The 25,854-nt window shown below is 38.6% G+C and overlaps 1 protein-coding gene across 16 annotated transcripts in view; it reads left to right on the top strand.

Moving 5' to 3' along the window:
- phldb1b (pleckstrin homology-like domain, family B, member 1b) overlaps positions 1 to 25,854 on the top strand; it is a 140,248-nt gene that overhangs the window by 32,823 nt on the left and 81,571 nt on the right. Inside the window, exon 1 of one of the 16 annotated variants that reach the window (XM_088078525.1) lies at positions 6,197 to 6,661. The exons of the other annotated variants lie outside the window; for them this stretch is intronic. The gene's annotated coding sequence lies outside the window, so the exon portion shown is untranslated. Of the gene's footprint in view, positions 1 to 6,196; positions 6,662 to 25,854 lie in introns of those variants that run through there. 16 annotated transcript variants of the gene reach the window in all.

Below are 25,854 nucleotides of genomic sequence, written 5' to 3'. Positions count from 1 at the left end.
TGAAGAACAGCCAGAGGTTCTGGTGTTAATGAGTTAACAGCTTGAGCTTTCAGGCACGCAGATGTCGAAGAAACCAGAGGAAGAGATGAATTGATTTTCTATCGGCTGCAGCCTGGGTGGATCTTAGATTTAGATGCTGTGTAGAATTTTACTAAAATGACCCCCTGGGATTTGGCATTTAAAAGGTAAAGGATTGCGAGGAAGCGAGGGCAGAGGTTAACTGGATTTTTCAGACTCCAGAAACACAAACCCAGAAAGTAGACAGACACAGGATAATGTAAATGAGTAAAAAATGGCATGTTGTTGCTGATGACATCATTCAATTCCTGCAGTGCATTTTTGAATTTGCATCAGAGTCTTGTGTCCTGTCGGCTCTGAACATGGTCCACCCATCCAGTGTAATAGCTTATCTGGGGTGTTAGGGGTTAACCGTGTCTCTGTGAAGATGTGTGCAGAGCAGTCTCTGATCTCCTGTTGCTGAGTGAGCCTCAATCACATCTCATCCACTTTATTCTCCTGCGACTGGACATTAGCCAGGAGAAGGCTTGGTAAAGGAACAGCACTCAGTCCAAGTCGGGTCAGCCTTGCCTTGATGCCGGCTCTCTTCCCTCTCTTCATCCGTCACTTTTGGTGTCGTTTCTCCCCTCTGATCTGATTGGCCGCTTGGCAAATGCCATTGGTGGAGATCATTTCGTGATCTACTCCATTCAGTCCAAACCCCACACAGCTTTTCCTGATGTTGAGAAGTTCTCTATCATAGAAAAGTTTTGCTGCAGCAGAAGGGGCCATGGAGTCGAAAAATAGAAAAATATACCAAAAAAGTTGCAAGGATTTGAGGAGCTACTGGCTGCTGCATCTACATGCGCTGCTGTTGTCATAGCAATTTTTGGGAAGGCCCACAAATTACCAGAAATGTTTTTGTTCTGTTTGATGAAAATATGCATCACAATCTTGCAGTGTTGCTTTAATAAATCAGAGAGGAAGTAAAACTGTAAACTGTGCAAACGTTTCAATTTAATCATGGAAATTCATACAAGATTACATCAGAGCCTCTGATGGAGCACAGTGTGTTACGAGTTAAAGGGACACTACTCATCATTACTCACAGGATGTGAACTTCCCTCTGTGCGGCTGAGAAATCACACACTGTTGTGTTATTTCTCATTTTCTTGTCTGCCTTTACTTTGGGCGACGATTGTAAAGATATGAACTCTGAAGGTAACAGCAACTTTTCTCTGCATTTCATAATTAAAAAGTGATGCAAATTTTTTAAAGTCACTTTTAAATCACATTTAGAGTTAGATATGGCATTTTTAACATTTCAATTTAGTATTTTACATTTAGATTTAATGCTTGACATTTAGAGATAATATTTAACATAAAGGTTTAACATTTTGACTTAATATTTCACAATATAGATAAAACATTTCAAATTTAGATGCAACACTTAAAGTTTAGATTTAATGTTTATCATTAAGAGATAATATTTAACATTGAGATTTAACAATAAATATTTATATTTAACAATTAACTTTTAGATGTAACATTTAACATTTAGATTAAATATGTCGCGTTTAGATATAAAGTTTAACATTTTTTCATATATTTTTAACTAAAGAATAAATCTAACAAAGTTCGTAAATATTGCACTTACTTAGAATCATTTTTTCAGAGCTGAATGTGCAGAAATGTCGCTGTCACTTTCAGAGTGCACAAATTAACAATCTGTGCCTCGTACTTTACCGTGCACCAAATTCTAACAACACAAGCATACTGCATGGATTCATGTCACTCTTTTCTAAATGTTCTCTGCAGACAGTGTTAGTGTCTCTCAGGACTTTGCGACGTATCCATAGAAGAACATGAGTGTTGTCTGTCACTGTGTCCCTCTGTCTTTTGGTATGTCAACCTGGACTCTGGCTGGGTAACCTGAGCAGGGAGACAGGGCTATTTATACTGTCCCTCTCCCACAGACAGATCCCACTTTAGCCCCAGAGGGGGTTTCAGGTGGAAGAATGAGTGTGCGGGTAAACCAGAGTTCACTGACGGCGTCCTGGAAGCGTTTTAATGACGGAGGGAAGAGCTGAAGTAGACATGAAAGCTGGCTGTTGACAGGGCGGTATCGCTCTCTTTAGTGTTAATGGAGGCTGATACAGATCTAATTTTACAGCAGGAAGTGGATCAGACACTATTGGTTACACAACAACTTGCCACTCCCATGGGTTATGTACATTATATGAGTTGTAGTGCACTTAAATGTTTCCTGCAAAACAAATGAAGTAAGGTCCAGAGGATGCATCATAAGCTATGACGAGACGGATTGTGTGTCACAGATCTGGTGCTGCCTGCTCTTTTTTCCTTTTTTTTTTGGTAGATGGCTTCAACTTGTCAGTGTTACAATTAGTAGAAAATCAAGCAGTAAAAAGTCAGTAATGTTACAAAACGAAGATGTGCTTTAGCAGTAATCTGTTGGATTTGGAACATAAATCAGAAGAGCTGGTGGAGAGAAATCCCAACAATGAAAGGGCATGTAAAAACTAAGCCAGTTTGTTCAAAGCGGGATGAGCTGATGTTTTAAAGGGATAAAGGTTAGTCTACTTGATTCAGTCAGTCATGAGGAACTCAAAGGGAAGAGGAGTGAGGACATTAATACCCGTTTCCAGCAAAATTAGTGAAAGCACATGGGTTTTTGAAATACTGGTAAACCCACTAAATATGGGTGATTGGCTTTATTCCCCCTGCCAATGAACACACAGCTGCAGCACATGAGTCTGCCTTTCTTCTATTGTTGGCGTGTCCATGCCGGAGAACAGCAGTAGGATCAGCGGTCTTTGAAAACTTTTCATCAGTTGCTTCTCTTTATATATCTCGTATTTATTCAGTCTCTCTCTCTCTCAAACTCAGTGCAGACTAATTTTGAATAATGTTTGAACGCAGCTTAGGAGTGGGACAGTAATTGGTGACGGTGATGGTCATTGCATCTCGCCTGTTAACGATCTGAAATTACAGCGTTCACACGGGTGTTTTGTTCCCATCAATGCCCATTTGAACGATTAAAAACCCATGTCTACTGCACAGTCATTTGACCCGGGTGTGAATGCTGATCGTACGCGTTCCCATTGCATTAAAAAGCCAGTCGTTAGCAGGTTTTTTGTACATTGGGAATGAAGCGTAAGACAAGCTGGTTTTTAAACATGATTGTTACCATTAAAGGTCCCATATTGTGGTCATTTTTAGGTTCAGACCTGTGTTCTGGGTTTCTACTCGAACATGTTTCCATGCTTTAATTTTCCAAAAACACATTACTTTTCTCATACTGTCTGCCTGAATATACCTGTATTTTCTCTCTGCCTGAAACACTCGGTTTTAGCGCCTATCTCTTTAAGCCCCCCTGCTGAAAAAGCCCAGTCTGCATTAATTGGTCAGCGTTTCCAGGTATTCTGTAACAGGTAGTGTCTAACAAAAATAACTTTCTCATACTGGGTCCCTAGAACTGGGTAATATTGTACTTGAATGCGATGGATATTTACTGTAGATACTTTTGCTTAGATCTTAGGTACTTGTATGTTACATGAGTATTTCTTGCTATTTGATGTTGTACTTTTTACTCATGATATATTTTTTAAATGTTTATGTTTACACGTTATTCATGTTTATGCTTACTAATACTAATACATAGTTCAAACTACTCCACCAAGTCAAGCTAGGACTGAGGACTTTTTGACTTTATACTTTTTGCCCATAATATTCCTCTATTTTTTAAAAATTTGAAATATCTGACAGGAGCATTTTTTGGATTTGAGGACACTGGGGGCTTAGCCTAGACCTCAGTAGGAGGTCCAGGGGGTCTTTCCCCTGAACTTCTTGTGATGACCAAGCTCTGTTTTGATGCTTTTTTAAAATGTACTCTGGCACCTTATTTACCATTAAATTTTATTTTATTTTACTTTCGAGATGAATTATTAATTATTGTGACAAAAACAGTATTTGCTGTATTGAGTACAGAATACTTAACAAATGCTACCTTTAAAACTGTATTGACTAGAGATGGAAAAATAGTTAAATGTATGTATTTAGTGGAAGTGTGAATAGAATGACATATTATTAGATTTGTATTATCAGGCGTATTTGTATGTATTTGTATTTTTGAAAAATACATATGGTCTAGGCTATATATTTAGATCTAGGGCCGTTTAACTTACAATTAAGTTTTTACACAGTTTCACACAGTTTTATTGCTACTTTAACTCAAGTAAAACATCTAAATACTTGTTCCACCACTGAACTATGTGGCCTCAAACTATTTTATCTTTCTGCCTTTTTGTTTACACTGTTTTTTTTGATTCAATAGAAACACACCGACTCTAATTCAAGTCAGTTGGGCAGATAAATATCATAACCAAGCAAGTAATGCCAAACCGTTATCGTAATATTTATAGCAGAGGCTAATGTGTCTCGAGGGAACACTTACCCCGAATACTCCCTTTAATGTGTTTTTTTATGGCTCTCAAATGCAGAGGCTTCACCTTTGTTCTTTTATATAGTGATAAAAGTATGCTATGATATGATAGAGGGAGCCACACCTTGACATGTACTGTGGCACTCTGTCTGTTCAAAACAACTTTATTGACATAACACTGTAAAATCTGACAAGCTGATTTTGCTTAAAATAACCCTGGAAACTGATTGCCCTAAAACATGTAAGTAAATATAACTCTTTGTCTTGATTTATATTTACTTTATATCTAATTGTTAAGTTAACTTAAAATTTAGTTATATTTACTTAATTTTGTGAAGTTCTTGCAGCTTAAAAACAAGTTTATTTAAATCAGTCTTTTTGAGTTTAAGCAACCTTAGTATACTGTGCTATATATCTGTATTTTGTATGTTTGTTGCAAACTACAAAATCACATTTGTATTTTCTTAAACATGTAAACAAAACAGAACTTTCACTTCGTCATTGGCAAAATCCTTTTTGTGATGATCGAGTTAAGTCGGACTAATTTGGTTTACTGAAGTTGTTAACACTTAAAAAACAAGGTAATTTCACTTGTCATTTCTAAGCTGTAACAACTTCACAAAATCAAGTAAATGTAACGAAATGTTAAGTAAACTCAACAATTAGTCAGTAAACATAAATTAAGACTAAAAGTTTGCTTACATTTTTTGAGGCATTTGGTGTCCTAGATTTTTTTAAATAAAATCAGCTTGTCAAATTTCATCAACCTCACAAAATTAAGTAAATAAAACTAAATTTATAAAGTAAACATAATTTAATTGACTAATAAGGTGGAAAGGTGAAGTAAGGTGGAGTTTTAGAGCCAGCTTTAGGATTTTTTTTTTTTGAGACTTTCAGAATAAAGATTTAATATTAAGAGAAATATCATAATAATTTGAGAAAAACAATAGTAGTATTATGAGAAAAAAATTGTAATGTTAGGAAAGTAAAGTTGTAGTTTTTACGAGAAGAAAGTCTTGATTATATGAGAATAAAATGTTGCAATTTTACACGAATAAAGTCGTGCCACTGTGGCACAGCTGAGACCGGGGACAGTGGTTGCCAAGGAGACTGCCTGTGGTATAGTTTGCTGGTGATATGTTTATTTCCGTAATATAATATCCCCTTTCTCATAAGAATACGACTTTATTCTCATAAAATTAAGCCTTTTTTTCTCGTAAAAGTAAGACCTCATTCTCGTTATGTTACAACTTAATTCTCATAGAATTACGTTATTCTTTCTAGTAAAATTGCCTTTTTTTCGTAAATTACAATTTCATTCTAGTAATAATACGTGTTTTTTCTAATTTTGCTACTAAAAAAAAATATATATATATTGCAACTTTTTTTTTTATATATTGCAACTTTTTTTTACCATAATATTATAAGTTTATTCTTGTAATATTATGACTTTATACATTTTTGTCTTTAACATGGCCCTAATCCTATATACACGTGTGTGTGCTGACATTTTTCAAGGGAATCTGTTTCCTAGATTAGAAAAAAGTCTGACATGAATATAATCAATGAATCAATAAATGTTATTGATCAGTTCCTTTATTGTGGATGAAGATGTGTGCCACCCAGTGAGAGTTAGTCCCCCCTCCACCGCCGTCTCTCCTCCCCTCTCTTTCTCATTGCACAGCTGTGACTCAGGATCTCCACCTTTTTCCCCTCCTGCTCCTCCTCTCTAGTTTCTCTCCTTCAGTCTGACAGCCCCAGACTCTCTGCGGGCTCAGAGATGACTGTGAGTCAACTGTCTCTCACCGGAGCCCCGGCACTGTGAGACAGCGTCTTCGCTATCCGAGCAGCGCGGAAGGAGACAATGGACAGATTACAATGACTGTAAACTCCCGCACTGGTTTGAATGAACTGGGATATACCAACGCACCAGTGGATGAGCCCGTGTTTTAACAAAGTGGGCAAGCAGACAGCTCCCTTTGTGAACACTCACATATCTGCAGCATATATTAAGAGTCTATGGGCTTTTAGGATTATCATAACAAAAGCGCGTCGGGACAAAAAGCCCATAAACGATCCTGTTGTTCCTCAATAATTCGCAGAAACGGAGAAAAAAAAAAAAACAACACGTGGTTTTATTTAAAGGAGCTGAAGCGATGAAAACAGCGGAGGGAGAGAGGAGTTTCATTCATTGGAGTTAAAGTAAGTTGGTTTCTATTTAATGTGAGCTCGTTTGAATGTGTTTTGGTGGTTTTAGGTCGGTTGTAGTTGTGGTGGTGTTTGCTTTCAGCACTTGCTGGGCTTGTAATTAGTTGTAGCCGGCGGATGGAGTTACGGACTGTAGGGAGACACGAAACAGAGCAGAGCAAACTGGAAGTGCTGCTTGTAGTTTGCGCTACTAGACAGAATATTTTGGGTATTATATTGTCAGTCTTGCATTGCTTCTGATGTCTTTTTTTAGTCTTTGAAGTCAGAATAGACGCTTTCGCCAAACCACGTTTAAAAATATAACAAATTTAACATTATGCTCTTATACGGGCAAACTACGCGTTAAAGAACATTTATTGCGGCTTTCCATAAGTGAATTTGAGTTTATTTGTAATTCGGCATATATACAGTAAACATTACCTACTCACACTTTTAAAAATCCTACTTTTATTGTGGTCTTTGCCCGTTATTCTCAACTTGCTCGTCAACTAAAGTTTCCCCTTGTGGGCGGTAGCTAGCTGTGTAAAAAGTGTATATAAAGTTCAGATTTTATACTGTTTCGGATTATTTTTATGCCGAATGTTTATAAACACCCTTTTGACATTTTTGAATTGCTTAAATCACACTTGTATGCAGACACATTTTGCATAACTGCGAGTAAAATTAAAGAGGCGAGAGTTTTAAATGGAGTTTGGTCTGTCACTTCTCGCATGCAACACAAACACCTGCTTTTAGCGCTGCTGTCTCCAGTCAGCTCTAACTTCCCAATGCCTCCATGTGAGTTCTGTTTATAGACTACAAACATATACAGGTCTGCCAGATCTGCAGATACCCCCCCATCCAGCCTGGCATGATCAGACCCCACTGTGTCTGTCTACTGTTACACTGCTATTCCTGGTTGCCAATGTGACCTAACCAGGGCTGCTAACTGGAATAGAAGTGAGCTTTCCTTTCTGCTTGTTCAGAGGCCTCCGGGTCCATGAGTTCTCTCATCTGAAGCTCCCAGTCAGCCATAGTGGGCAGTACAAAACCAGCACCTTCTCACTGCGCCATTGTTCCATCCCACATTACTCTACAAGTGTGGCTATTCTCTGTCTCCACCACACCTCCTCAAACATCTGTCTTCTCTGACACATTGTGTTGACCCCCGGTGTAAAGAAAGGATGTGAGGAGTCAGATAAAAGCCCCTTCTCAGACAGTCATGAGGCTGCTGTGAATGTGATGTGGGCTCCCAGCGGGCCCGGAGCACAGGTCAGACATGTGTGAGGGGCAACTGGGGCACTGCAGCTCAGAGGGAGAGGAAAGGGGCTGGTAGCAGCTGGTGTTCATACGCTGGGTCAGTGTGTGTGTTCCTGTGTGTTGTTGTTGACACAGTCCATGACCGAACATCCTCTGACTGCACCGAGGTCAAGGCAATGTGTCCAAATGAGACGTAGCAGGGCCTCGGGTGGACCAGGTTGTGTTGTGCTGAATTCCACTCTGCTCTCCATGTCTGATTTTTGTAAATATGTAGTTTTGATAGGAACCAGCAGGACAAGCTTGTTTGGAGTGGGAGTAACAAAAAGGCAACTCGTCTCTTCTTGTGTCTACGCCCACGTCTCACAACACATTTTAATTAGCACGTCAGCACATGTCCTTGAGTTTTATAGAAATAATCTCCCACCCAGAAATACTGATATATACAGTTCTTGTTTTTTAACATTGTGTCTTATCTTCAGACAAAGTTGTAATTAGTGCAGTTGTTACAGTTAACCCTGAAACCTAGACAAATTAACTAAATTTCCGTTAAAAAACATGGGATGAAGGCAATGAGCATGTTGAGAATACATGACCCAGAAATGAGCAAAAAAGGGCAAGAAAATTACCTGAAAATTGGCAAACGAATTAGAATAAAACCCCAAACAAACAAAAGATTAGGAACGCTGAAAAAAAGGAAATAACTTGAAAAAGCTACATAAAATGTATAATTAATTTTTAAATATATAATTATGATAATTTTAAATGTTTCTTTGTAAATTTCTCCCTAGCTTTTTTTAAAAACGATTTTCCGTATGTATTACATTTTTGCAGTTTGCAGGACATCTCTTTGCCAAATTGCTCATTACCTGTTTTCCCCCATGTTTTTGAAAGAAAAAACAAACTGTAAAAAAAGGAAATTACCTTAATAACAACTTCAAATTTACAATAATTCTATAAAATAATTAAAAATATATATAATTATGATAATTTAAAATATATTTCCTCTGAAATATTCTCTCTACCTTTTAAAAAACAATTTTCCAAATTTTTAATCATTTTTTTGTAGTTTGCAGGACATCTCATCGCCAAATTGCACAATGCCTGTTCCCCCATGTTTTTGAAAGATCTCAAAATTTTGCAAAAAAACCCCCAAAAATCAAACAAAATCGGGAACGTTAAAAAAGGAAAGGACCTAAAAACAACTTAAGATTTTAAATAATCCTATAAAGAGAATTTTAATTAGATAATTCTGATCATTTTAAATGTATTTCTCTGGCAATTTCTACCCAGTGTTTGAAAAAAAACTAAATACAATTTTGATCACAAAAAAAGTTCAATTAATTACGGAGGCAGTGATTATTACATGGGTAATTGTGCAGGGAGAATAAACTAGTCAGTGCAAAGTGATTATTTTTTAAACCTGTGGTGTCTGGACTTAACCTGAATCAGACATTTAGCTCCAGAGAACTGATTGGTTGTCACATACGAAGTGAAAAATGAAAACAAAACATGAAATTAGACCACTTTGAGCAACAGTCTGCCTCTAAACCACGTGTAGATCACATAGTTTGGTTTGATATGTATTGATGATGGTCCTGCAGCCATCTGCCTCTGGGAGCATGTTTAACAGCAGGGGATTGGCTTTGGTCGGTCTGACAAAAGAAAGGGGGGGGCAGGGAACATCTGTTCGGACAAGCGGTAACCAGCCTCCGACACGTTACTGTGATGAGCGTCGGCTAGAGACGGCGGCCGACAGCATCTGTTGCGTGTGTGATGTGGATGCTGAGAGCAGCGTGATGTGATTAAGAGTTTTAAAGGGGCACTCTGCAGATTTTAACTCATGAGGCTCAGTGCACTCCTCAGGAGGAGAACCACTCAGACTGAGAAATTAGCTGTAAGATGCCTCCTGTGGCTCCCAGAGCAGCTTATTGAAAGATACTAACTTGTTGCATTATGGGAAATGTAGGATTCAGGGTTTTTTTTAAAGCTTGACTCATACTAGGAGTTAAAAGACAGGATATCTCAGCTTATGCTGCTTTAATTTTGACCTTTTTTTTCCAAATCTGTCCCCCAACTTCATGAGAGTGCAATGCTGGAGTACCGCTTTAACTGTTATGGCTGATTTTGATGAATAAAATCGAGTTGCAGAACTCTTTTATCACAAATTTAAGTTGTTACGCTTTTAAATGGACGTGTCACATTACTGTCCTGTCATATAAATTACATGCGTGTTTAGGTCTTTATAGCACTATTAACAACTCTTACATTAGACGCTACACTAACTGGAATCGTAAATGTTCGGGGTGGGAAACACCAGAGGCCCCATGAGACGATATCACAATGTTTAAGTCACAATACAATAATAATGCAATTTTAAATGGGCTGTGATATGCTGAGTATGACGAAAAAAATACTTTGAGATATATTTTAATCCATATCAACATCTGTATTATCTGTATTAAGAAGGACATCATTTTTTCGGCTGCCCTTTGGGACGCCTTTTGCAAGTATTTAAACCTCTGAATTGTGAGCACAGTGGCGCAATTTCTCCCCCCCAAAAAAATGTGAAAAAAGGCAACAAGCAACTTGGTAAGAAATGTTACACATATGATAAGAATTAAGTAGATTCATTTTTTTTTATCTAGGGAAAATGTTTCGGGAGAAAATCTAAGAAAATATATTTATAATTATCAGGATTATTTACAATTATGTTACAGAATTATTATCATTTTTAAGCAATTTTTCTAAGTCTTGTTTGCCTTACTTTTTTTTTCTTTTTTTACTTTACTTTTTCATTTAAAAAAAAATAAAAATATTTTTAGGTAATTTTCTTGTACTTTTTTACTAGTTTCTTGCTATGTTTTGGGTCATTTCTTCTTTAGTAACTCATTGCCTTCTTAGAATGTTTTTGAAGGGTTAATAAGATAAAGTTTCAAAGGGTTAATAAGATAAAATTTTCAGTCTGTTCATCTCACTTAAATATTTTTTATTGCAGCAAAACATATCTGTTGGAAAAAACAATTGATTACATTATTCTAGTCGGCTACCAAAGTTTAATTTGTATTTCTTCATAATTTACATGATAAGAAAATCAATACTTGGCGTCAGTGTATTGATATGATATTGCAATGCAAAAATATCACCATACTTTTCTGTATCGATTTCTTTTTTTTACCCCACCCCTGGTAAATGTGAGCTTCTTCATTAAAAATACCTGAACCTTTTTAGCTTTGATGTGGTAAATCATGCTTAATTAATAATTAAATTGCAAAAAAATCACAATTTTCAAACCCGCTTAACAAGATGCAAAATCCATATTTTTATTCCCCGTGTAATATTATGATCACAGATTGTAAAATACCATAATGAGACTCGACCTATTCGCCTGATTTTTCCATGAGACCCACATAATAACTACATTTGCTGCGCAACAGAAATTCAAAAGCACGTGCGAGAAACGGCTGCCCGGGAGCAACCGCTGTCTCCAGATATCTTCCGTCGTGGCATCTCGCTGGCGTCAGGCTGCTCTGACATGTGATCACTTCTTCCAAGTCATCTCTTCCAACCTTTTATTTGTTCAGACAGTTATTCCCACATGCTGGGAATGCCGGGTTTGACCTCTCCTCCTCCTCCTCCTCCTCTTCCTCCTCCCCTGTGTACTCCTTTCATAGCCGTCCCATATCTTCCTCTGGTATGTGCGTCTGTGTTTGACGGCCTCCGGCTCTGAGAACTGGAGTCATTGATTAACTGGTGGGTTTGACTCCCTGGCCTTTGCCGAGGCTGTAAACCATCATCTTGCCATAGCAACCGTCGGCCGTAGTTTTGGGCATCTCTTTTGTCTGCAGCTTTAGTGACGTCCCACGCTGGTAGTTTAGAGGTGACGCCTTTGTTTGTCGCGCACAACAGTTAAATCACAAAAAAGTTTTTCCTCATCGTGAGCTGATTGTGAAAAAAAAAGTTGCGGTACAGAGACTTGGCGAGGAGAATGGATTTTGGCTGACAGGATGTGCGGAGCGAAGTGTGGCGAAGCTTCATAAATATATAGCTTCAGGGTAATACGGTGATTTTCTGCTTTTTGAATCACAGTCGGGACTTAGGAAGGCTGATTTCCTCAGCTGCTGCTGGTATGTGCAGTGCTCTCATCCTGGTATCAAGTGGAAAGCTTTATAATACCAAACTGCACCTTTTAGATTTCCACTAAAGCTTTTGTAGAAGAGCTGACTGTACTGCATGCTGTAAAATAACTTTGGATGTGCCGTATGTAAGATCTCACATGTTTAAGGCTCCACCTGTTAAAGGATTAAAAGCCACTTTAAAGCCAGTCTGCCAAACTTTTCAGAGAAGGAATATTTATTTTCCTCCTTTTCAATTAAAAAATGGTAAATAGTAAGAAATAAAATAAACCCTTGTCCCATTTAGTGCACTCAGGTTTTCTTTTGTTGCAACAGCCTCACTTGGTCTGGTCGGATTTCAGTTACCGGATTGGATCAAATCTTGAAAAAGGAAAAAAATTAGGATTCTTAAATTGGGTTAGATCATGTAATCCAATCTTGTTTTTGATCTGGATCAAACCTTCAGTGTGTTGTTCAAAACTGTTTAGCAGGATTGAGATACCTTTGATCCACAAGGATCCATCAGGATAATCCTGATCCCAGCAGAAGGGTGGATTCGGGGACAAAATAATAAAACTTCGAAATCGGTCAAATATATATACAGTTGTTTTTATATATTTTGTCCTTGATTTGTTTGACAGTTGCAGTGATAAGACAGATAAAATAGATATCAGACTACCCATTAAGCCTTTCAGTAATGTAAATAAAAAAATAAAATAAAGTATTTTCTCCCCATAAAATAATCCCCTAAATAGCTGTCAATATAAAACAAAAATGATTTAAAGCTATAATAACAAAGATCTCTGTTTCGTTGTCATGGCAATAAGCAGTTTCTGCAGTGTTTATTTGTTGGCAGACTTGAAAAGTCTTGAAAACAAGCTGGTGAATTTATTTACTATACTATTACTATTACCAGAAGTCCAATCTTAATACTGCAAATGCAAGGGCTTCATCTCACTAAAATATAAACATAATATTGATACATTGGCCAGCCCTATCTAAGATGTAGCCCTAAAAACAGACTTAGTTGTAACCTTTTTTTTGCTTGTACTCATGTTTGCAGATTGGACTGATCAGTAGTTACGAACATATTTGTCTGGTCCAGTTGAATCAGAGGTAGTTAGGTGTAGTGGTTGCAGCAGCAGTAGTTAAATTAACATTTTTCATGTCGATCAAAGAAATTACTGTCGATTTAAGAGTTATTATCTCTGTAAGATGACTATCAATAACCTGTCCTAGCTCTGGTGCTGGATATGATATCCCTGTTCTTAATCCAACCTATAAAGCTCTGATTGGCTCATTTTTTCCCAAATTAAACAGCAGTAATGAACACAATACTAGAAATGTCTGAGTCGCTGAGCAAAACCAAGATGTCGTGTCGAACCAGGCTACCTAAGATGATCTCTGCTGGCACTTTTTGCTCTCTAAGAGATGGAAATAAGAAAAGGCAAGTTAGTGCACTACTTTATCCAACAAAACAGATTCAGACCGTAGCCCTTTGCTGTCCACAACCCTCAGTAGCTGGTAGATTTTCCCTGGAAAAAACTCCTCTGGTGCACAGAAATGTTGATGTGATTCATGATTCTGGTTAGTTTGGAATAAACAGAAGAGCTTGATCGTTGGCATGAGTGCTGATAACCAACAGAAACCTCATCAGAGAAAATGCGATTAAAAGAAACATCACAGTGCTGAGCAAAATACCATTATTCCTCCAGTTTATGTCCTTTTTGCATGTTCTTTTTGCTCTGGTGTGTAGACGACAGGAGTCCTGTGAACATGCATTAGATGAAATATGTTTCACTGCTTCTGACAGGCAGCATGGTGCACAGCGAATAACATGCGACAGCAGCCGCGATGTGCTACGCCAAAGAGCCAAGCCACTGTTACGAGCACGTATTTAAATAACAGCATGCGTTTGTCATATCATGATATGTGTTAGAACACTTTAACGTACTGTCCTGACTGTGCATGAACTCACTCTGGTAGTATGTGAAGCCTTCTCGCTCTGACCACCTCTGGTTCCTCTGATCTAATCTTCTGGGAAATGTACTTGAGGCTAAGCCGACACACTGGAAAGATTTAATGTGGTCATACCAGAGTGGAGGAAAAAAAACACAGAGATGTTATTAGAGAAATGATGGAATATTTGCTGCACACACACACATGTCAGATAGGTTGAGCCGCTAACCACGTCTCCTTTTAATGCCACGATACCCTTGAGGCACGATTTGGCATTAATGCTGTTTGGCCCGAATGGTCCCAAAGGAACGCTCACAAGGCTGTGCAATGATCATTCTTGTCAGCTCTGGTATTAAATAAATAAATACTGTCTGATGAAGGTCCAGTCTTTTTTTACTTTTCAGTATTTTTCCTGTTTTTTTTGTAATAAAGACCACTGTGACACAGAATTGGAAAAAAAATCTTTAAAATGCTTATTTATTTGACTAATTTGAAGACTTAAATCTCACATGCAGAAGAGTCAGTAGACCTTCTTTGATCGACTAAGGCAGCTTTTGAAATTAATTAGTTACTTAACGAGGAGCAGAAGGCAAAGCCTTCGATTTACCGGTCCATATGTGTTGTGACCCCCAAGAACGACATCGCTCATACATGGATGAAATGAGTGGCTGGTTTTGGCGGGTACTCCCCCACTGCTGATACCGCTAATGCGCAGACTCCGGCTCTCAAAAACATCATCCTCGCACGATGACGATGCCTGTATCTTGGATATTTTAGCCTCACTTAAGCATAGTGGGGGTAAGAGGGGGCGTGTCGTTCATCTATATAGTCTATGCGTCCATCGCACCCATCATGCCTATCGTGCTGCCCGCTATGAATTTGCATCTTTGCATTGACTTTGTATGTAATTGTGCCGCACAAAACACTCTAATCGTGTCCAGTGTGAACACGGCATTAGAGATGTATAGTACATTTATAGTTTTTATAGTGCACCTTTAAGTACAAAATGTGGAAGAGTTGTCTTGTTTTTGTCTTTTATTTTGCTGACAAATATTAAATCTAGATTTTCACCTTGACTCAGTCTGTATCAATCCTTGTTTGCATTACACTATGTGCTCTATAATCCACTTAGGTGTCCCTGCACTTTTATTAGAGAATGGGGTTACAGTGTCCTTGTGTGACAGTGCTGGTCTTTATGTGTCCTCACTCCTAACGATGTGCTGTGTAGAAAGCTCTGTGCTGGTAACACAACATGATGAATGACAGCCCACGAGTCCTTTACTCTAGCTCTTTAAAAGCATAGTCCTTTGGTTGTTTCTTGGTTAAAGTGGAGCCACTCTGGAGCCCAGTGCGGGGCAGAAACATGCTGTTCTTGCAGTAATACTCAGAGTGCACTCACTGTGATGAAGGCCGTGATTGGACGAATCATTCCTGGAGTGCTGAGGGTTGAAATTGTTCTCCCTCACTGAGGTCAGCGAATCAATCTAAGTGATTACCTGGGGGGGATTTCACATCACACGCCCATACACTTATCCTCCAATCGCTCTCACCAGCAGCGCCTGTCCTTACCTTTATGACTTCTTTAGAATTATAAAAATGGCGCTGTGCCATGTTTTCCTGTTGGAAAGTGTTCGAAGCACAGCCGTTGATTAAATGGATCTCAATTTCGACCGCAGCTGGTTTCGCTGAGCTCAGCTTTGGAGAAAACGAATCCTGATCCGCTGGTTCTTGGAAGAATCCCTACATGCTTATTCCAGGTCAGAGGGTTCTTATGAAAGAGTGAAGGAAGGGAAGAAGAAGAGATAGTGGCGTGTTTTAAATAACTAAAGCCAACATGAATGTGCCAGATGTGGAATGCAGGCATGGTATGAAAAGCAGGTAGCAGCAGCAGTGATCACAGTTAATGAGCTGTTGGTGATTGGGCGATAGGAGTGAGTAAATGATGCTTGTTATTTTGGGACACGGATCATTTCTCCAGTGCTGCTTTTACAGTCCATCCCTGCAGTGATGTTTGGGATGAGCACCATCCGTCATGATGCGTGAAGAATATGGAAGATATTTACAGTCACGACCCTCACATCCCAATAAAATAATTCTGCACCAGAGTCTTTTCATGCCTTTTCTCTTACGCAGTAAAAGCAGCCCATTGTCTCCTGAAGAAGCTGTCTGTCTGCTAATTAAAGTCAGGAGTTTAACACAGATGAAGTTGAGCCATGCTGTCTGTTAGTTGCTGCAGGGGTATTTAAAGTCCTTGTAAAACTGTATTTTCAGACCAGTTGCCTCTTTAACTTTGCCAAGTTAAAGATGCACTCAACAAATTTACACATCAAGTTTAGTTTACTTGTTATAAGGAGGACTGCTCAGTCTATGAAAACAGCTGTATAATGTCTTCTGTGGCTCTGTGGGGAGCTCTTTAATGTCTGAAAAGATACCCCTGATGATGCCTCTGAGGGTATCTAGCATTAGGTTTGTGACCTAGATATTTTAACAGAAGCCCTGCGTTACATCTGTAGACGTGGAGTTTATTGGGTGTGGGCAATTAGGAGGGGATTGTTTTCGTTTGTAAACTTAAGAGGTTGCGTTTTAATTAGGATGAGTGGAGACAGACTTTTGAAAACATTGACACAAACACCTACATTTGCTTCCCGATTGGGTCCTCTCAGTCAAGCCAAAACATTTCAGCCAGGTCTACAAACCTTTTAGGATCTTGTGTAGGTACTCCTTTCCCATTTCCATGGCGTCCTGTGGCGATAATGCTCTGGTACCACTCTGGTATGTCCCCATAGTTGTTTTTTCACTGCCTTGACCACCTTATAATGTTGTCGGTCCAAGCAAGGACATTTCTGGTCTTACTTTTTCACCTTCTCTGTAGTGTTTTCTATAACGAAGCAACCAACTACAAAGTAGACAATCTGCATCCTGTGCTTCCATGTGATATGTTTAGTCAGACATTAGTAAGAGATTATTTCTGAAATGGTGATAAATTGCTTGTGTGCATGGCTATGATTTTCTTTTAATAACGCAACTTCTAAATGAAAACCTGTTAGTTTGGATGTCGCCTGAGTTGCATCATGGGAAAAGTAGGATCCAGTTTTGGGGGGTTGACCCATTGTAAGGACTTGAGGTCAGGATATTTATTTGCTTTGATATTTACAATTATCTATTTAAACTGTCTCTTTTGTTTTCTTAAACTTTATGAAAGTGCCAGAGGGTCCCTTTAAGTTCTGTTTATGATGGGATGGGAGTTCTCAAAAGGAGTTACTGCTTAGAGATGTAAACCAGATCTAACGTGGGGAAAGAAATGCAGTCTGCATTAATTGGACAGGCAGAATTACTCAAAAACTGTCATGGTTTTATTGGTTGGAATTTGTATTTATGCCTCCCAGTGCACCATGTGGTAACCATCACATAGAAAACAGATTTTCAGTTAAAGTAATTGGACTTTCATGTAAACTAATTTTGTGACTTCTTTAACATTTATTGAGAAATAGTTGAACTCAGAAAACCACGCAAAAGTAGCTAATAAAGTGACAAAATGAGCTTTTCATTTCATCGGGACTTTCAAAAAGCCCGATGGATGCTTGGCATGATGCAGTCAACATGTGTGCTGTTGTGTAAGTGTTTTCATCAGACTGTGAACCGAGGTAACAACACCAGGAAGATACTGAAGCAGTAAGGCATGATATAAATGTGTTGACTTCAAGAGACACCCTGTGGATCTATTGTCATGGTGTTTTTCTTCCTTTGGACATGTGTCTTTAATTAAAAAAACTTTGTTTTATCTTTTTTTTCGGGGGGGCTGCGCCACTTTAAAGCTGCACTAATGACTATTTTTGCATGAACAGTGGATCAAAAGACCTAATGCAATGTGAAAGGGGACTAGTTTGCTGAGAAAAATCACCTGACTCTAAAGCTCCATGGACATTTTAGTGCCTTTCAGCTCATTGTTTTATTTTTCTGACCTGCAGCTTTTTTTGGTTTAGCCTCATGGATCCTTGTTTCTAGCTGCAGCTCATGTCTCTGTCACCAACTGCCCACCAGCAAACAATAGACTTGACTAGCTTTTGTGCATAGTGGAGAGCGTTTAGCAGCTATTTTTCGTAGGAGTTGGTGGAGACCAAAAATAGAGCTAAAAAGGAAAGTGTATTTTATACTCATATTCATCAGGTCGCCCAAAACACTGAAGTTTCTTGTGTCTGCTGGATATGCTAATAAGCAGTTGTTTTAGCCATATAATCTTTAGATGGTGATAATATTTTGATTTTGTGTTAATGCTCCTTTAACAAAAGATCAGGCAAAATCTTTGTGTTAGGGGTTATGTTTAGAAAAAAAAGTATCCATGATCCATGGTCTTATCCATCCACGGTCTTAATTTTTATCCTGCTTATGGGGGGGTGAAAGAAGTGTGCGTCTGTAGAGACCACTGTTGTCAGTAACAACATTAAATCGTTGAATAAAAACAACATAGACATGCAGATCTGAATCTGCAAAAACCCATTCTGTGGTGTTCAGTCTGATACCCCTTTTCCACCATCATGGAGCTGGTTCCTGAAAGTAAATTGGTTCAGAACCCAAAAAAATGTTTCTCAGCTGGGGCCAAAAAACAGCAGGTTTTCCTTGACCTGAAATGCGAACCATGACTGCATCAGAGGGTGTTTCTCAGGTAGGAAAGAAAAGATGGCAACAATGGAGAAGTCAAACAAATATCTGCAATAACAGAACAAAGGTTTGGCGGTAATCAATGTGATCTGCGATTTTGCTGCTACTGTTTATTTCAGTGTGCATTTTGTTGATTAATACTTGAATACAATGGTTCAGCGCAAAACTGGTGGAAACTCGGGCTGGTTCACTAAATGGCACCAACAGTCCAAAACTCCTGATTGGAAGTTGTTCGGGAACTAGTGCTGATTTGGTCGAAAAGCTTTACGAATGAACCAAGAGCCCATGTTTCAATATTTATCCTTCACTCACCTCTGAGTAGCTTTTTTACATTCCCTCATTAAAAACAAGGTTTGCAGTTTTGAAACTTAATTCCCAAATGTCAGAGAGACCACCCTCCCTGCTGTGGGGAAAGTCGATCACCAGAGAGCTCAACCTCCATCACCCATGGGTTCACCTTCCCTGTCACCTCAGCCGATTAGCTCCCGTGATGACTGATCACCGTAGAGAACGTGACCTTTGAGGCGTCACGAGTTAAATTCAGAGTTTGCCCAGGCCACCTAGGGAGACGTGTGCTTAACGCGATACAGGGAAAGGAATGTACGGTTTGCTTGTACAGTATTGTACGTCATCACCATAACTCAGTGCTAACAAGGTGAGGTCTGGACAGCAATGCGGAGATTAACTGACAAATATTGTGGCCTGTCGTGTAGTTGAGCAACATTCAGAGATGCCAGAATAATCCCAAACATCTTTCACTTAAAGCCCTTCCAGTCTAAATAAAGGACTTAGTGTTTGAGGTGTGGTTAATTTCTCTGCGTGGTTAGGGTTCGGCATCTCTCTGGTGTCATCAACCGCCCCCACCCAGCTGTCTGTTTAATATGAGATCGGCACGTCTGCAGCACATCAGTTCAGAGCTGGAGATAAGGTGGGAAAACCCCCGTTGTTTGGGTGGGGACTGGTGTTTGAGACCAGAAACAGACGTTCCCATAAACAGTTGAGATGAGCTATCGATGAGCGCCTGTCTTGCCTGCTCCTTCTAGAACATTTTATATGATGATCTTGAATGTTTGAGCCAAAAATGTCCCAGCAGACCTTTTTTCATACATCGGCGATATCCAGTTTATTGATTTTACACCAAGTGCGTCTATTAAATTACCTTTCTGTCCCGTAATTGCAAAATGAAGCACTGCAGTTTCTCTTTGTCAACACTGTGTGGGTGCTCTCTAATGAATAAGTCTATGATTTATGATCCGAACCCTCCCCGCTGAGTATGATACACGGCTCATTTAGAGCATCTCCATATCCTCACCCTGCCAGGGACCTGGATAAATACTCCGTGTCTCACAGGACCATAAATCTACACTTTTTTTTTTGAGATCTATTGTCTGACACTCCCTGAAGTGTCTTCTCGCTGCGGGAGGATCCATCATGATAAGTAGCTGTGTGCTGTTGTAACGGCTGAATTGATGAGTGCTAATTGGCATCAGGAGACTGCCAGTAATGGACTTCAGTGGCAGCGTCTCACTGAAAGCTTAAACCAGATGGATTGATTAGGAAAATGTCATGCGTTTAGCAGCAGCGCATGAATCGATGCCAGTGACATTGGCTTTGATTTGTGATTAAACCATAAATTTGTTTTTCTTTTTAATGAAAACCTCTTTTAAAGGTCAGTTTTCACTCTATTTACTGCCTGTATTAATGGTAAATGACATGATGTGAGTTATTGCTCAACGTATCCTCATACAACAGTTACTATGGCATCTAATGAATTATTGCCCCATGAATGGCATTGTTGTAACATACTTAAAGTTACATAGGTTAGGTTTAGACAAGATAAGTTACATTGGTTAGGGTCAAGAAATAAAATTATGTAAGTTAGGTGTGGGAAAAAGACCCATGGTTGCACATCACCATATTGCATACTTATATTAAGTTATGCAGGCCAACTTAACATAAAGCGTAGGTTAGGTTAGGTTTAGGAAAGTTAAGTTACGTAGATAAGGTTATATTTTAGAAAGTTAAGTTATGTACATTAGTTTTAGGAAAGTAAAGTGGCTCATGATAAAGTGGGTTATATAAGTATTCTGGTAGTTGTACATATACCTAATTTTTGTAGGTATACGTACAACTACCAGAATACGAATCCCTACATTTTGTAGGGATATGTACAACCAATGCACGTAAAAGGACATTTTAGCAATTTATATCATCAAGAACAAAGAAAAATATAACATAATTGGAGTCCTGCTCATATCATGCAATAACACTCGACTTTATAGTTTGAAGATTTTCACTGGATGGCAATATTGCAAAATACATTTTTTACCAAAAAAATGTAGTAAAATCTATTTTGCGTGTTAAAAGCTTGGTGAACTTTTTGAGTAGCTTTAGCTTCTGTTACATCCCAAAAATAAATAAATAATGTGTCAAAAAATAAATGAAAATGACAAAAATTACAATATTTATTTAATTTTCCATTTTATTTATCAATTTATTCATTTTCCATTTAATTTTCCATTTTATCTATCAATTTATCATTTTAATACTTATTTGCTTATTTATCTATGTTTTTTTATTTTGCACATAAATTACCCCAGTTTATTTAATTACCAATTTTATTTTCCATTTTCCATTTTTATTTATTTATTCATTTTTATATGTATTTGCCTCCCTCTCCATTTATTTCCTCAAACATAATTACCTCTGTTTTACCTTTTCAAATTAAATGGGAAAATTAATAAATAAAAGGGAAAATTAAATAAATATCATCACTTTTGGCATTTTTGTTTATTTATTGACACATTTATTGATTCATTTTTGATTAAGTCAGTTTCAGTCCTCCATACAGTACAATACTGAAGTGTGTAATGGTACACAGTGGCCACTGTTTGTGACAGAGCATGTGTTTGTGTGTGTGTACAGCATGTTTGTGCTCTCTGGCTGTCTGTATAGCTGACTCCTCATGTGCTGATCCTCAGTGGTCTCTTTCCTGACAGCGACCACACACACACACACACACACACACACACACACACACACACACACACACACACTCACTCACTCACACAGGGCCGTAGGTGCAGGGTCAGGCTCCCTGGGGGGCAGCAGAGGACTCAGTGAGTGAGTGTCAGCTGCCTGCAGCAGTTTGTGCTGAGAACATTGTAGAGGAGGAGAAATGTCTCCCTTCATCCGTCAGCTCGCAGCAGCATCTGCATGTCCACACAAACACACAGTAACACCACACTGAACAATGCTGTCGCTGCTGGGTGGGACTCTCCACAGACACCTCTCAGTCTGTGGCAAACACCACTTCAGTACATCGCATCTCGCACCAGAACGAGTAGTTTGACATCTGCTGGGTGTGCAAGGATTCCTGAGTGTGATTATTGAATCATATATTTTGTACAACATGTAAGTTTAATGAAGAACTATAAATGTTGTATCAGATGGACTGAGTGTAATGTCACAGTTACTGACGGCTTTTTATGGCTGCAGGCTTCTTTATGGTGCTTTATGCTGTATACAGTGTCAATGCTAATTAGCAGTGCAATGATTAGTCAATTAATGGATTTGCCAATTGAATGAAAATGAATCGCTAACTATTTTGATAATTGATTGACCTTTTCAGCCATTTATCAAGGAAATGCATGAAAGCTTTGGTGGTCATGGCTTCTTAAATGTAAGGATTTGATTGCTGTCTTTGGGTTTTGGAGAAAAGAGGCAATTTGAAGATGTTCCTCTGGGAAATTTAGATTTTTTGGCTTTTTATAGATAAAACAATTAATTGTAGAATAATCAGCAGATCAGTCAATAATGTAAAAAGTTAATTGCAGTCCTATTGCTAGTGTTTGTCATAATGTAATGTTAACCATGTTCGCAGTATTAGATATAACATATAGTGTTCTAATATCACTAAACTGTGGCCTCTTGTGGCTCATTGATTAATAAACCCTTTTAGCATGATAAGATTTGCTAACTAGAACTAAATAAAGTACAGCTGATGTTGATCGGACATACTACATACGGCATTTCCACATGTTTATTTATCATTTTTTTAAGTTAAGGGTTTTTGGCCGGTATATTATTAATTAATAATGCAATAAATGAGCAATCAAACAGTCTCACATTATATGATCTTTATCTGATCTGATAACAGGCTCATATTTGCACAATAACCACAGTTCATAAAGCGCGGGGCAGCTATTAACCTTCGTCATCATTGTTTTCCCAAAACCCTAACAGACACGTTCATTGTCTGACAGAACTGCTGAGTAAAAGTGACGCAGTGTGCCTCCGAACCGTCAGCAAACCCCTCCAGATCTCTCAGGGAGGGATGAGTTCGCCATGACTGTGTCAGATACACACCGCTTCAAGCTATGCTCTTTCATCCGGCATTTTCTTTGGATGTGGCTGAATTGATCTTCACCGGGGAGATCATGTTAGTGCAAGTCAGATGTGTGAGTGTGTGCGGTGAGTCAGGGAGGTGGAGGAGCGGAGCGCCGCTGCCAGAATCCAGAGGAAACAGGAGCTAGGTGAGGGAGTCGGATGACTGCTGAAGTGGAGAGCATGAAGACACGGTGGCTGAGCTGACGTGGCTCTGCAGACCGCAGTATTAACGTCCTGATGACTGCTTTCAAATACCCTATTCAGCATCTTTTTTTTTGTTTTTCCCCCTTTCATGACCAGACTGATGGTTCACTCATTTTCCTGCTGATGAGACTTCCAAATATCGACAGAAACAATTCCAAATGTGGAAAATACCAACCAAAATTATGCTGGGGATGGTGTCGTAACCACTGAAGGAAACGCTGATGGAAATTTTACAAACGGGCCTCTTCACTCCACATACAGATACTGATGGTGAAAACGAAACGCTAAAGCAAACAAGCAAAGTGCTGCATTTGGACGGCTTGCGTAGGCATGCGGCATTTATTGTACAAATAAAAAGTATCAGTGTAACCGGTATTTAGCTCCACCGCTGGACAAGTCAGCAGTTCTTCACAAGCTGGTGAAGTCCTAACTTGATTGCAGATTTCCTTACTGTGTGCAGGGTATAGATAATAGACTTTAAAAATGTTTTGTTTTAATAAAATAATACTGCATATGAACAGAAGAAATAAAACTAGAATTGCTGTCTCATGGTTGAATGCCTTTGCTAACTACTTAAATTGCACTTACGTTTGACGTACATGTCCATAAAAAACCTGGATGCTTACATATGCACACATATCTACCACTTCATCTGTACAATCTGTACATTTTTAACACGGGCACCCAAGATTAGTGTTACCCAAACTATAGTTGAACAAATATCTTCCCTTTTTGGATATAAAATGTCATCACTTTATAATTTTATTGTATTATATGAAATGTTTTTTTTTTTGAGTTATGGCCAACAATATGTTTTGCGAGGTCACAGTGACCTCTGATCTTTGACTACAAAATTCTGATCAGTTCATTTTTTTAAATTAAATAGTGCAAAGACGTTTACATAATGTCAACACTATATTTACAACAATGAGCATACATTACATTTAGAGATAATGCTTATTTGCAGAGCATAAAGGGGTATGTAATGGTGTGTGTGATGTGTGTGCAGTTATGACATTGTGGGATATAGTGGTCTTGTGGGTATGTGAGGAGATGTTAGTAAGTAGGACAATGACGAGACAAATCACTTTATTCTTAAGTCCAAGTGGACATTTGTGCCAAAATTAAGGAAACTCCCACATGGGCCTCTTGAGATACTGTGTTCATGAGAATGAAATGGACGCAAGGTCACTGTGACCTTGACCTTTAACCACTAAATTCTAATCAGTTTATTTTTTGAATCCAAGTGGACGTTTGTGCCATATTTTAAGAAATGCCCTTTAGGTGTTCTTGTGTTATCTCATTCAGGTGAATGAGAGGACGTCACAGTGACTTTTGTCAACTCAAATCACACCAGTTCATCCACGTTGACGTTGGTGCCAAAATTGCCTCAAGGTGTTCATGAGATACAGTATAATGGGACAAGGGGTTGAAAGATTATCAGCCTGGCCGATTATATTTTGCATTTTGCCTCTTATCTGTATTGCTGTTTTATTTTTAATTAATTAATTAATTAATGAGAAAGTGCGCTACTTTGGCTCAGCTGCAGCTGTCTTTCTCCCTCTGGTCTGTTTTTGCCATAGACTGTACGTAAAGATGCTAAAGAAAAGATCCAAAAGTGCAGTATGGGAGTTTTAACCGACACCAGTGAAGGCAGTCTGTAATACATGCAAAGAAAGTGTCAGCATGGGAGAAACTTTCACTTTTAAAACCTCAGAGAGATATTTTTATTCATTTACATTTTATTTAAATTTTCACTGAACTTCATGAAAAAAAGTTGCTTGCGAACTTGCTGTATATGATGTTGAAAGTTTCAGTTTTGATTTGACATTTGCTAAAGGCATTTAAACAAAGTTTTGTGTTGGAGTTTGTTGTAGTTCAAATTATAAATATTGGCAGGAAGATTTTCATTTTTATTGTAAATGCAAATCTGTTGCAAATAATTAATTATTAATAATCGGTATCAGCCATGAAAAACCAATATTGGTCGATCCCTAAATGGGACAGCCAGACTGACGGACAACTTGAAAACATAATGCCTTTGGCCAGAGTTATCGCCAATGTGGAGGAATAAATAAAAATATATATCTATATATATTTCCCTGAAAAACTGGTCTATGTGCTGTATATCACACCAGTTGTCGAAACTGAACAAACACCTATTTTCCATCGTTGTCGCTGTCCATGATGTAATCAGGTGTTTTCTTCCCAAGCTGTCAGTGTGTGCCTGCCCAAAATAAAAGGGCATCTGGCTTTGCTGTACGTCACCTGGCCTCTTGTATAATGGAGAAGTTTCTGTCTTTACCTTTCGCCTCATGCTCTCCACTGACGACAGGCAGGGACGTTATCTTTACCCGGGCCGGAAGACCTTTCCCTCGTAATCGCAGCAGGACAACGGTGCTATACTGAGAAAGCAATAAACATGAGATTGCTTATCTGATATCGAGCTCGTGGCTCATGAAAGGGATGGATTAGTTATGTGCATTATGTGTTTTGACATTTCAAACCAGGATGGTGAGTGGATGCGATTGATAGTGACATAAGAGTGTTTGTTATGTTGTGTGATGTGAATACAGGCCTGAACACAGGCAGATGCTTCACACTAGAGACGCCTTCAACCAAAAA

The sequence above is a fragment of the Plectropomus leopardus genome, chromosome 6, assembly GCF_026936395.1.
Source record: "Plectropomus leopardus strain MGB_pleo_1.0 chromosome 6, ASM2693639v1, whole genome shotgun sequence".
Taxonomy (NCBI): Eukaryota; Metazoa; Chordata; class Actinopteri; order Perciformes; family Serranidae; genus Plectropomus; species Plectropomus leopardus.
Note: the sequence above shows the minus strand (reverse complement) of the source record. Positions and strands in the feature narration are given on the sequence as shown.